General features: G+C 41.0%; 1 protein-coding gene across 1 annotated transcript in view; it reads left to right on the top strand.

Annotated features, from left to right (window-relative positions):
* The window catches only part of LOC127571379 (A disintegrin and metalloproteinase with thrombospondin motifs 9-like), a 205,506-nt gene that overhangs the window by 156,758 nt on the left and 36,309 nt on the right, over nt 1–12,439 (top strand). The gene's annotated exons all lie outside the window — the stretch shown is intronic.

Here is a 12,439-nt window from a genome sequence, read left to right as displayed (position 1 = left end):
ATTTTGAGTTCCAAGAAATGAGAAATATCAAATAGTTAACAGTTTTCACATTTAAAACTGAAATTAAGCTGGAACGTTCTGTCCTATGTTGTTTCCATGTGCTGTAGTAACTTTACATTATAAATTCATGATTTTTTTTAAGTGCATAGAAAAAGGTTATAACTTACTGAATCATCATTCTCTTCTTGCAATTCATTTGTCAAAAAGGCAAATTTGAAGAATCATAAAGAACACACATAGGATTTATCTGTGCATTAGGTATTTAATCTGTGTAAGCATGGGGCCCAATGCCTGTTTTAGGCCCTGTGGGAGAGTGGATATTGCAGACTGGAGCAGGAGTCAGGCCAGATCTAATCTGGTTTCTTTAGTTTTCACAGTACAGTGGCTTAGAGGAAACAAAAGATAAGTTTGTTTTTTTAAGACTATTGTAGAGCCAGAAAGAGTAGAAATCCTCTTCCAGTTCCACAGTTCTACCATGCCCTTTCCTTCACATCAGCCCCTCCCCCACCCAACAAGGCAAGAGGCACCACAGATGTCATCTTCAGCTGTTAATCTTTGATACTTATGAGGTCAAAAGTCCAATTTGGAGCTTGGGGTTCCCAGTTCTGCCATTTATTACCATCATCATTGCTTATAACTGGGCAATGACAAGTTCCACTTCTTTGGAATTATATTAGGTTAGGAATAAATCCAAAAGTTTTAAATTAATTCCATTTCAAAGGATATATGAGAATTGCGAGTCAAAACTAGCTTAATCTAATTTACCTTTGATCATTATGGTGGTCACAAAGTACAATAACTTCTTTTTGTATAATTTCATCCTGGCACAACCAGGGAAAAACTTACCCGGCTGGAACATACAGGGAATGTCATAGAGTCACAGAGTTGTACAGTACAGAAATGGGCCCAACTCGTCCATGCTAACCTTGATGTCTATCAATGTTAATCCTATTGGCCCACATTAGACAAGTAATTCTGAGCTAAGCTGCCACCATTTTGCAAAATTGCTGGTTCGTCTTCACCAGTGATTTCCCAATTGCAGTCCTTTGTTGGACTCCTCCTGGTGACTGGCAGTGAAGCGTGAACTTGCAGCAGTTTCCCTGTAGTTCTGCTGGTGAAGATTCCTGATGAACTTGGCTTCAGGTTGGACATGGCACTGGAACATTCATTTCAATCGAGAGAAATGCATGTAAGGGACCGGATTAAGTACGAGATATTTCTCTATTTTTAATTGAATATTTAAATACTCTTAATTATTTTTGTGTTGAAATGTCTATTTTTTCATATACTGATATTTAATTTTCATTGGATTTTAACAGTTATTAAATTTTCCTGAATGTCAGAAGCATTTAGGAACTGACAAAGTTTTTGACAGGTTTGACAGTAACACTAGATGCCAGCTGTTTTGTGAGAGGGACTTGTGAAGGTATTACATCATGCAAGGCCATGCCACTGCACTGGACCCCTAGAATAAGCATCAGGATGGCTCATGAGAATGCACTCATCGGCTACAAAAGGTCAGGATGTAACTCCCTTGCAGGTGAGGGGGGCCTGGGGGAGGGGGGTATTGCCATCAGCAGCAAGTTCAGACCCAAGGTTTTATTACTGTACTGTGTGTTAACTTTATATGCAATGTGGTTGCTTAGTATTAGTGACAAAATATTTTTAAAGAGAATATGTATGTTGTGGCAATAAATATGTTCACAAGATGTGTTCAGTGTAGATTACATCATTACACATTCAATTTCCTGAGTATGGAACATAAAGAGTGGAGTTCAGAAATCTGGCACAGTGGAGGTCATGCTGACTTTAAACATTATCATTTTTGTCATCCATTTCACACATGGCTTGCTGTCCACTGGTAGAAAAGGAACTTGCCACTGGGACTCTGGGGGCAGTTGGGAAAGCTTGTCTCTTGGCACAGAAATCAGAGACCACCAATTGGGAGGTAAAGATTGGGAAGGGGTGGTTAAAGGAAGGGGGTCAGCTGATCATGCTATCTTATTGGTTGAAACTGGCATCAGAGTTGCAATAGCATGGAGCAGATATAATTGGGGAATGAAGAGCGCCATGCATTTGGGAGCCTGGTTTAAATGAGTATGAGTGAAATGTTCTGCTTCTCTGACATGGGATATGTGCACATCCCACAACCTGTTGGTGAGTTTTTGATGTATTCCCAATTTTTAATTTTAGCAGCCTCCCCCTCTACCCTCTCCTATTTGGCATAAGGGCGGTTCTTCAGTATTGACCCCAATCTATTGAATCTGTTTTAATATTAGTTAAATCAGGGGTTTATTTCTTTTGTGTTCACTGCGAGCATAAAAAGTAGGATATTGCAATCTAAATGTCACAGCATTTTAAGTATAATTAAGATAATATCAAGATGGTTACAGATTGCTGCTTTCTGTAAACTTTCACATATGTCTAATTGACCACAATGTCACAGAAGGATACAGCAGTACTACAGAACTATGGCGCCAGTTCCTCTGAGGACAATGGCAAGTCATAGACCTATGCTTGGCCCAGTTAAGCCTCTCATCACTGATGACCCTATAGGATATTTGGGGAATTCACCAATGACCTCAGAAAAAGCTGATTAAATTTGTCAAATATAATTTTCCCAACTTTAAAAACATGCTGACTCGGTCAAATTACATTGTGATCTTTTAATGTCTAATCATTATCCCTTGACATTAGCTTTTTCTGAGGATGGATAGAGCAGGATAAATAACGAGGAACCAGAGTATGCAGTGCACCTAGTTTTCAAAAATCGTTTGATATGTTACCACATAAAAAGTTGCTATATACAGCAAGTGTCCATGGAGGTAGTAGTAATACATGAATACATGAGGCAACCAGAAGGCCAGAAAACAAAGACTAGAAATTGCTGAGACTTTTTCAGGTTGGCAGACTATTTCCAGTGGTTTGCAAGCAGGATCAGTATTGGACCCTCAGCTATTTATAATTAATGGCTTAGATAAAATAACAGACTGAAGAGCATGCAGGTTTGCTGATGATGTGAAGCCAGGTAGGGAAGTGAGCTGAGAGGTGAATGCAGAGAGTCTGTAAAAGAACATAGACAAGAATCCACTAGGAAGGAAGGTGGCATATGAAGTATATTGTGGCAAGATGTGAAGTTGTGCACTTGAGTTGGAAAAGAAGAAATGCAGAATGCTAATTAACTGGTGAGAAACTAATAAATGTTTATGTGAAGAGGGTTCTGGGTATACTGGTTCAGGAGATACAGGAATTTAAACATCAAATGCACCAAGCAATAATGAGGAAAATGGTATGTTAGAACTTAAAGGGTTGGAGGATAAATTAAGCAAATTTTACAGCGATTGCATAGGACTTTGGAGAGGCCATATTGGAATAGTGTGTACAGTTTTGTTCTCAGTGCCTGAGTAAGGGTATACTGGCCTAGGAGTCCGTGTAGAGTAGATTTGTAAGGAGCAATGTCATGAGAAGATTGTTCTTTGAAGAGAAATTGAAGCTTGGTGTATACTTGCTGGAGTTCAGAAGAATTGGAAGGGATATCATTGAGAATTACAAGATTTTGAGAGGAGTTGACAGAGTGATTGTTTCCTCAGGATAGAGAGTCCAGACTAGGGTGCAGTCATATAGGACTCAGGAGAAATTTCTTAATGTAGAGGATTGCAAACCATTGGAATTTTGACCACAAAAGGTTTTGGATGTTCATTCTTTGTCTAAACTGGAGGCTGGGTCAATAGACTTCTGGAAACTAAGGGGACTGGTGGACATGGGAAATGAATGAGGAAGTGGAGTGTAGACACAGGAGCAACTATGACCTTACTGAAAAGTAGAGCAGGCTTGAAGGGCCATTTGCCTGTTCCCATTTCTGCTTTTTTTTTTATCTTTGTGCATCCTTATTCTTTATCTGGAGGCAATCATTGCTTGTGCACAAGCTATGTGCCCATAACAGCCCAAATCTAAATATTATCCAGATTTTGCTGCATGTGAAAATAGACTTTGGAAGTTCTTGGTGAAACAACTGAAAATAATTGTTCCTGCAGAATTTCTGTAGTAGCTATATCCAGGGACAGAGATGATTAGCTACCAACAATCAGAACCTTTCGAGCCTGCTGTACCTTTCAGTAAGGTCACAGTTGAACCTTTGCCTCCACTCCACTTTCTCACTCAACTCCCCTGTCCACCGATCCCCTTAGTTTTTAAAAATTCTTGACCTAATACTATGCTTTAAAGTAATAATGAAGTACAAAGAGCACTAGGAGAGGTAAGATGTCCTGGGAATGAAGTTCGATACATTAGAGGCAAGCCCACACACCATATGCCCTTATAACTGATGGAGCAGTTGCATCATTTCACACTGGTTTCCATAGTCCAGCAAAACTAAACTAGCTCTGCAGGAAATTTCAATACAAGTTCTCACTGAAAATGCTGCTGCAGAAGCCAATGCCAATTTCTGCATAACCTTGACATAAATACAATCGAGGAAATTAGGGATATTCTGTCCGTTTATAAAGTGTTTCAGCACTTTAAATTTAGGGATTTAATAATCTTGGAGTTTTACACATTTTTATTAATTTTATTTCATGTAATTTGAAACTGAACCAACATGAGTTTAATCCCACATAGATTTATAAAACAAGATGGAAGGCCATTCAGCCCATTAAGCTGGCATCTCACTTTCAAACAGCACTCTAGTTAGGTTCATTCTCCAGCTCTTTCACCATGTCACGGCAATTTCATTTCTTCCTCAAATATAAGTATGAGAGGACATGGCTTTGGGGTGAAAGGGGAAAGATGTAGGGGGAACATTAGAGGGAACTTCTTCACTCAGAGAGTGGTGGGAGTGTGGAACGAGTTGCCATCTGACATGGTAAATGCAGCTCACTCTTAAGTTTTAAGAATAAGTTGTTAGATACATGGATGGGAGAGGTCTGGGGGGTTATGGACTGGGTGCAGGTCAATGGGACTAGTGGAATAAAGTTTCGGTACAGACTAGAAGGGCCAAACGGCCTGTTTTCTATGCTGTAGTGTTCTATCGTTCTATTTATCCATCATTTATAAAACTGTGGATTACAAATCCTAACTATTTGTTGCACAAAACGTTTCTCCTCATGTCTGCTGTGATTCTTGCCATTCACCTTAAAATAGAGCCCTCAATCCTTCAGCAGTTTCTATTCTTGTATTCCACCCAAACCCTTTGTGATTTTAAACAAATCTGTAGAAGAATCACAGTTTCGCGAGTCATCGTGAAGCTGTAATCCCTCATCCCTGGAACCATTCCAAGAAGTCTTTTCTATACCCGCTCCGATGACTTCAACACTTTCCTGAAGTGAGATGCTCAGAAATGGACACAGATTTAGCTGCAGCTGAACTGATGTTTTATACAGCTTTAGCAAAACTTCTTGGTTTTTGTACTCTGTGCATTTATTGGCAAAGCTCCCAGGATAACATCACCAAAAAACTCTTTTGCATCCAAAATGTGAAAGCTTCAGTTGCATATTTTCTTAATTCAGGGTACTTTTGGGGGTATTGGGCCTTGTAACAGCTGGAAGCCTGGCCAGTTGTGCTTGTCCTAGGAGAATGCAGAGGCTTCAGAGACTTGTGCCACAGCAATGAGGTGGGTCACAGGGTGAGAGGAAATGTATCGGAGGTGAAGCATTGGAGTATTTTAGTCTGCTAGGTGCTAAAATGCAGAGGGATTGGGCGCTTCCTCCTCAAGACACTTAGGGGAGATGGATCTAGGATCTTATTCTTTGGATGGAGGCTGGTGATGAGGTAAATGGCAGGGATGGGAGATTAGAGATTGGGTGAATGAGGTTTGAATACTTAGAATCAGTGGGTGTGCTTCAGAGATCAGGACCCCTTTGGAAGCAAGATTATAGATTGGTGTAGGAAGCTCCAGTTGTTCAAGAACTTAACAAGAAGGACCAGAAATAGGCTATTTGGCCCCTTTGAGCCTGTCCTACTATTCATTAAGACCATACCTGAATGCCATTCTCCTGCACTATTCCCATATCCTATTGTTTCCTTAATATTGAGAAATCTATTGCAACCCTGTTTTGAATAAACTCAGTGACTAAGCCTTAAAAATGTGAAGAAATTTCTCTTCATCTTAGTTCTAATTATTTTACCCCTTATTCTGAGATGCTAACTCCTGGATCTCCACAGTGCTGGGGAAACGTACTTCGTGCATCCAGCTCTTCAATCCCTGATAGAGTTGTCTCAATCCACTCTCTAGACAAAACAAAGCTGGAGGAACTCAGCAGTCAGGCAGCGTCTATGGAGGGAAATAAACAGTTGACGTTTCGGGTCAAGACCCTTCATCAGAGCTGGAAAGGAAGAGGGCAGAAGCCAGAATAAGAAGGTTGGGGGGGAGCACAGGCTGGCAGGTGATAGGTGAGTCCAGGTGAGAGGGGGAAGGTAGATGGGTGGGGGAGGGGGGATGAAAGGGAATGATATAAGAAGCTGAGAGGTGATAGGTGGAAGAGGCAAAGGGCTGAAGAAGGAATCCGGTTGGACAGGGCAGTAGACCATGGAATAAAGGGAAGGAGGTGGGGAATAGGAGGCAGGGGATGGGCAGGTCATGAGGGCGGGGGAGGGGAAAAAGGGGTGAGGGGGCCACAGGAATGGGAAAATAAAAAGGGGGGGAAAGGGGGGAAAACAGAGCGGTTACCAGAGGTTAGAGAAATCGATGTTGATGCCAGCAGGTTGGAGACTACAAGATGGAATATGTGGTGTAGCCCCTCCAACCTGCACCTGGCCTCAACATGGCAGTAGAGAAGGCTGTGGGTAGACATGTTAGTATGGGAATGGGATGTGAAATTGATGTGGCTGGCCACCGGGAGATCCTAGCTGTTGTGGCAGACAGAGCAAAGGTGCTCGACGATCGATCACCCATCTGCATCAGGTCTCATTGATATAGAGGAGGCCGCACCAGATGCAATAAAAGACACCCTCAGATTCACAGATGAAGTGGTGCCTCATCTGGAAGGACTGTCTAGGGCCCTGAATGACCAGCCACTTCAATTCCACTTCCCATTCCCATAGCGATATGTCTATCCACGGCCTCCCATACTGCCATGTTGAGGCCAGACGCAGGTTGGAGGAGCAACACCTCATATTCCACCTTAGTAGTCTCCAACCTGACAGCATCAACATCGATTTCTCCAACTTCCAGTAACCCCTCCCCTCTGTTTTCCCCCCTTTCCCCCCTTTTCCCCCTTTCTGTTTTCCCTCATTCCTGTGGCCCTCTCACCCCTTCTCTTTCCCCTCCCCTGCCCTCATGACCTGCCCATCACCTCCCTCCTATTCCCCACCTCCTTCCCTTTATTCCATGGTCTACTGTCCTCTCCTACCGGATTCCTCCTTCAGCCGTTTGCCTCTTCCACCTATCACCTCTCAGCTTCTCACATCATTCCCTTTCATCCCCCCCTCCCCACCCACCTACCTTCCCCCCCCCCTCACCTGGACTCACCTATCACCTGCCAGCTAGTTCTCTTCCCCTTCTCCCTACCTTTTCATTCCGGCTTCTGCCCTCTTCCTTTCCAGTCCTGATGAAGGGTCTCGACCTGAAACGTGGACTGTTTATTTCCCTCCATAGCTGCTGCCTGACCTGCTGAGTTCCTCCAGCATTTTGCGTGTGTTGCTCCAGATTCCAGCATCTGCAGAATCTCTTGTGTCTCCAGTCTATTGCACCGCTTCCCATACACCAAGCATCCCTGGAACCAACCTGGTGAATATCTTCTCTTCCAGACCTTCTCTATGGCACGTATATTCATTTTGATGTTAGAATATTCAAATAACAAAACTGTACACAATACTTTAAATGCAGTCTCACGAAGTACTAATTGCAATAAGACACCTTTCCCCCTGTACTCAAAACCTTTTCTAATAAAGGGCAACATACCATTTGCCTTCCAAATTACTCACTGCACCTGCATGTTGGCATACAATAACTGTGTCCAAAAACTCCTGGGTGCCTTTGATCATCAACAACACCCATTCTATCACCATTAAATAAAAAAATACTCTGCATTTCTGTTTTGTGCAGCAAAGTGGATGCCTGTATACTATTCCACGTTATGTTGCGTTTTCCCTGTTTTTGCCCACTCACTCAGCTTGTTTATATTCCATTGAAGCCTTTTTCACATCCTCCTCCCTACTCACAATCGAAGTTTGTATTAAGAGCACACATAAAAATACGATATTTTGTCCCTTCAGCCAAATCATTGATGTAGATTGTGAATAGCTGGGGCCAAAGCACCAAATCCTGCTGTATCCCACCAGCAACAGCTTGCCAGCCTGAGAAAGATCTGTTTATCCCCACTCTATGCTGTTAACCAATTCTCAATTCCATATGCTCTACCTTTGTCCTTTGTGAAACCTTATTGAAAGTTGATTGAAAACACAAATACACCCCATCCACTGATTCACACTTATCTATTTTACTATTCACATCCTCAAAGAAATCTATTAGATTAGTCAAACATGATTTTCTTTTCACCAAGCAACACTTACTCAGGAATAACCTACTCACCAATACCCAGTTTGGGTAGGATCACTTGACTCCAGAACTCATTACAGAGTCAAAGAGTTGAATTCTAGAGGTGAGAATGTCTGCCCTTGATGTGAAGGCAATATTTAGCTGAGTGTGACATCCAGGCACCCTGTGTTCATGGGCATGGGCATCAGAGAGAAAACACTCCAGTAGCTGGAATCATACCTCACACAAAGGCAGATGATTGTGGTTGTCAAGGTCAAACAATCTGGCTGCAGGACATCACTGCAAGAGTTTCTCAGGGCAGTGTCCTGGGCCCAACCATCTTCAGCTGCTTCAACAGTTTCCTTCCTTCCATCAAATCAGATGTGGGGATATTCACTGATGATTGTGCCATGAGTAAGTTACATTTACAAATCATCAGCAAATGTAGGAGCCCATGACTCATGCAGCAAAACATGGACAATGTTGAGGCAAGGGTAGATAAGTAGCAAATACCATTGCACGACAATAGTGTCAGAGAGAGTCTAATCACTCACTTTTGAATTCGGTTTTTTTTTTCGTCATCAAGTTCTCATAATTGACCAAAAACCCAACTAGACCAGCCACATAAATAGGTCAGAAGTTGGATATCCTGCAACAAGTGACTCACTTCAATGCCTTTCCACTATCTATAAAGCTTGAAACATACATGATAGGATACTATTCTCTTGACTGTATGAATGAAGCTCCAACAATACTCAAGAAGCTCCACACCATCCAGGTCAAAGCAGTCTGCTTGAATGATGCCCTATCAACCGCCTTAAGCATACATTCCCTCTATCATCATCACACTGTGGCTGCAGTGTGTGCCATTTACAAAGTGCACAGCAGTTATTCTCTAGGCTACTCTGACAGCACTTCCCAACCTCTAACACCAAAATCGACAAGGGCAACAGGTACATTAGATCACCACCAATGGCAGATTTCCCTTCAAGTCATGCACTATCCTGACTTGGAAGTACATCACCATTCCTTCATCATCACTCTGACTAAATTATGGAACTCCCTGACAGATCTGTGGGAATACCTTCATCAGAAGGCTGTGGTGGTTCATGAAGGCAGACTTACCACCTTCTCAAGAGCAATTAGGGATTGACAATTAATGCTAACCTTGACAGGGACACCCGAATCCCAAAATGAATAAAATCATCTATGTTGGCTCTGAACAATCCTGTTATTCTTTTCAAGATGTTCAGTTATTACATGCATCATTATAGATTCCAGCATTTACCCTATTACTGACGTCAGCCAATAGGTACATAGTTACCCTTTTCCTTTATCCCTCCTTTCTTATATAATGGGATCACACTTGCTACCCTCCAATCTGCAGGAACAGTTCCAACTTCTATGTAATTTTGTAAAATGTAAGCCATCTCTTTTAAGATGTGATGTAGATCTTTGGGATTTTCAGCTTTTAGTCTCTTTAAACTAATACTTGTTTCCTTCAATTCCTCATTTTAATAAGATCCCTGATTCTCTGGTATTTCTGGCAAGATAGTGCAGTCTAGTGGGTAGTCCAACCTGCTCCATGCTGCCCCTTTAACACTTCAAATGCATGGGGAATATCATTATTCCATGCGTGGCTGATGCAGAGATCGCATCAAAATGGAACAACAACAGTCCTGGAGGTGCCTAGTCAAATTTCCAGAGTAACGCAAAACAAATCAAGACGAAATCAGTGTCCACTGAACACTTTGCCAGACTGCAAATAGTCAGTCATTACAACTGATTCCAGCCCTCGGTCACTTTATATCCTATAGTCTCAGTTTTGCTGACAACACCAAATGTAGCATTTCGTTAAACTGATTTTGAAACTACAAATGCACAATATCAACTGCTCTCATCTACCTCATCAAAAACCTTAATCAACTTGATCAAAAATTATTTGTCCTTAATAAATCTATGATGTTATCCTTTATTAGTCTACGCTAGACCAAGCAACTGTTAGTCTTCTCCCAGATTATTGTTTCTAAACACGCTCCCATTGCCAGCATTAAATTGATTGACCTGTATTTTTCAGGTTTATCCTTCTCCCCTTTATTCGAAGAGGCTGCAATGCCTGCAGTTTTCTGGCACCACCCCCACATTTCAGGAACACTGGAAGATTGTGGCCAACACCTTATACTTAAGTTGTTCTTACTTATTCTCAGTACCCTGGGAAATGGCCCACCTGCACCAGGTGACCAATCCTCTTTTAAGTTTTGGCAGCCTTATGAGTACTTCCTCATTATTTTCATTAATCTCATCTGCTGTCCCAGAACTTTTCACATTTACCACGACACTGGTGAGGTACACATACAATACTGTCAACTGTGCCGCCTTTCTGCACCAAAAAATCTCCATTTTAGCCCCAATTTAACCCCCTGCACCTCTGATGAACCTTTTACTTTAGTGGGTCGACAAAAGACCTTATATTTCCTTTTCTACTTTGCTTGAATTACATCATTTAACATTCAGCTCCTTTTATGACACAGTTCCTATGATGACCAGCACACTAAGATGTATCATTTTCTTGTTTTTGCTTAAGTGCCTAAATTGAACAAAGTGCACAAAATGGAAAATTGCAGGCCTACTGTATGCTAAATTTTGGTCTGTGCCAAAATAGGTGATGCATCTTTCCAAAGGCATGGACCAGGACAGAATAGCCACATAAATTAATAATTGTTGTGAGTGTAACTGCATTCCCGTTGAACATACACTCATCCTGGCATAGCACTGGATCTTTCAAAACTGTACACATATTTTTGTAGTGAAACACAGAAACTGGAGAAGCCACTCAGCCTCTCATAGCTGTTCTGTTCAACCAGATTTTGTCAATCTGTGCTGCGACTCTGTTTATGTGCCTTTAGTTCAATATTTCTTTAAGACTTTCCTCAACATCAATGAGTTGGTTAGTTTTGAAAGCTTCAATAATTTTCAATTTCTCAAAAGTCATTTATCAATTTCTCCCAAAAACAGGCACCTCATACTTGGATCAATGAATATTCTAAATTAGAAAATGTATTCTCAAGGAATATTCAAAGTAATTAGCTGCTATTTTATCTTGGACAATATTGAAAACGTATTTTTAGGAAATGCCTCCTTCAGAGTTGTACATTGCCATGACTTTGATAGCAGATTCCAAATTGCAGTGGACTATGAAGATAAAAATGGAAACAGGTTGATGTGTGAACAGTTAAATATCTGTACCACTTTGAATTAGATGGGCTGTTTCAAATGTGGTTCTGATCAAATCAGTACTGTTATACTTTTTAAATGCAGTATTTTAACTTTTCGAAAAGAACTTGTGTTGCTCAGGCCTTTGAGAAAAAGTGAGCACTTTTTTTTCAGATGTGCAGTTTATAGAGTTTCAAGACAAAGTTACTGTTAAAGCTAATCTATTATTAAAACCAAGCTATCACTAGACCCTTCATAAGACCTCGTTGCATCCCATTAATTTTAACCAAATTAGAGAGCACATAGCTGTGACCTACTTGTAGATTTAGGAATAACTTGCAATCACTTGAATTGTTCAGAAAAGGTTATTAACTATATATGCTTATGATACTTGAGAGACTTTTACTTCAGAAATATTTTCCCTGCCATGGGTGAAAGACCAAGAAGTATTTTTACCCTCCCCCTCATGCACTGGGCAAAGTTCCCAGATTCCAGACAGCTATAAATTACAGCAGTGTTTGCAAGTTGCTGATGTAATTTAAGTAAGTGCTCTTAAACTATTGATGCAAGTTATTCTAGTATTCGTTAGTTTAATTCATTTTGAAGTGCATGGTTAACATCACAGATTTTACTTTGTTGATTTTAACAAACTGCATTCTATGCATGGCCCAAAAGCCCAAGGTCTCCAAATAGGACAAAAGACTAAGTTATTGATTTTAAATAACAGATTTTGTAATGCAAAATGATAAGACT

The sequence above is a fragment of the Pristis pectinata genome, chromosome 6 (genome assembly GCF_009764475.1).
Source record: "Pristis pectinata isolate sPriPec2 chromosome 6, sPriPec2.1.pri, whole genome shotgun sequence".
NCBI classification, from domain to species: Eukaryota; Metazoa; Chordata; class Chondrichthyes; order Rhinopristiformes; family Pristidae; genus Pristis; species Pristis pectinata.
The sequence above is the reverse complement of the archived record's forward strand: the minus strand, read 5'-3'. Positions and strand labels throughout refer to the sequence as shown.